We start from the raw sequence: 1,521 nt of genomic DNA on the forward strand, positions 1-1,521 counted from the left end.
ATGTTAATACTTCACTGTGTCCTTATTTCACATGTGCCCCAGTGACCCGTGTGGTGCGTGTCCTTACAGGGCCATCCCTAGGTGACAAGGCAAGAAGGAGGCAAGAAGCTGCAGAGCAGGCAGTGACTTGTCTGAGATCTCACAGCCAATGAACAGACCAACTAGCACCCAGATTTCTTGAGCTCCAGTCCTGCTATCTTTTCACTGAAAATAAGGGTCCTGAACCCAACCAGATGGTGGATAGGAGTGGGTAGGAAGGATAGTCCAAATCAGTGCCACAGAATTCTGGCTCCTTATTGCTTGCTATTATGTTAAAGAAATGGTATGCAAAGACAAACACTGACTTACTGAAAGGGTAACAGGCTTCATAATGATCAACTCAACTCTTTAAACAGATATTTAATTATAACACTTCAAATTCACAAAATTTTATATTTTGTATATCCCTATTTTCCTAACATCCAGAGTCAACAGTGTCCATTATTTTGTCAGACTTATTCTATCTAGCCCTCTTTATTGTTTTTCTTTATTCTTTGCTAAAATTCTTAAAGTTTTTTTTTTTTGTTTGTTTTTTACTATGGAATGCTTCATGAATTTATGTGTCATCCTGGCACAGGAGCCATGCTAATATTCTCTATATCATTCCAATTTAGTATATCAGCTGCCAAAGCGTGCGCAAAATTAACTATTTTAAAACAAATTCAAGACATGTCATTTCTTTCCTTCAAATGTTAGGCTACATCCTGTAAAAACATCTGACCTTTCTGTTTAAATGAGTGTGACTTTGCAGGCAGAGTCACCGGGAGCTCCTTGTACTAGGAGCAGTTTCCAGTGAGCTTGCAGCCTTGCCTGGTTGCACTGGCAGGTCTCTGTTGCACTTGGATACCAGGTGTGGTTCTCAATCATCCAGGCAGCAAACACATTTTGGGTTCCCTCCAAACCCTGACACATTTGGGTGTTGATTTAATCCAGCTGTGGTTTTCTAGTTCCTGCTTCGTGCCACCTTAAAAAGCTGCCAGAAAGCGAAGGAGGGAAGCAGCCTCAAGATAACGCTCAATACGCAGTTCATGGGAAGGATTACGACATTCCCCTGCCCACAGTAAAATACAGGACAGAGTTTTGCTGTCATAAGTCCGAGGCAGTTACAGATGGAGGAACCTGGTAGAGTCCCCAGCACACATCAGGCAGGAAAAAGTGGTCATTATTTTTAGCAACTACTTGTTAAATATTTGCCTGATGAGTGCTGGGTGCCTACCAGTCACAATGAGATGAGAGGTTCTCTAATGTTGCCTCTCTAGCTCAAGGGAGGGTGTGATAAGAGGATTCTTCTACAGTTCACATGTTTGTGGTTGACCTCTTGCTACAGGCCACCAGCTGTTCCCATCAGTACTACACCTAGAAGACTGAAAGCCAGAATCACAAAATATGAAGTGAAAAAGCCTGAATTGTGAAATTTGGAGTGAAATGTATATCTAAGCTCTTCGCAGCCTATGGGCTGCTTCAGCCAAAGCTGTGTGCCAG

At 42.3% G+C, this 1,521-nt stretch overlaps 1 non-coding gene across 1 annotated transcript; it reads right to left on the reverse strand.

Moving 5' to 3' along the window:
• Nucleotides 1-571: 571 nt before the first annotated feature.
• On the reverse strand, nucleotides 572-673 carry LOC119258319 (U6 spliceosomal RNA). The gene has a single exon (XR_005128190.1). It is a non-coding gene; the product is annotated as a U6 spliceosomal RNA (small nuclear RNA).
• Nucleotides 674-1,521: the final 848 nt, after the last annotated feature.

Source organism: Talpa occidentalis, unplaced genomic scaffold (genome assembly GCF_014898055.3).
Source record: "Talpa occidentalis isolate TD23 unplaced genomic scaffold, MPIMG_talOcc4v2.1 talOcc4.4, whole genome shotgun sequence".
Taxonomy (NCBI): Eukaryota; Metazoa; Chordata; class Mammalia; order Eulipotyphla; family Talpidae; genus Talpa; species Talpa occidentalis.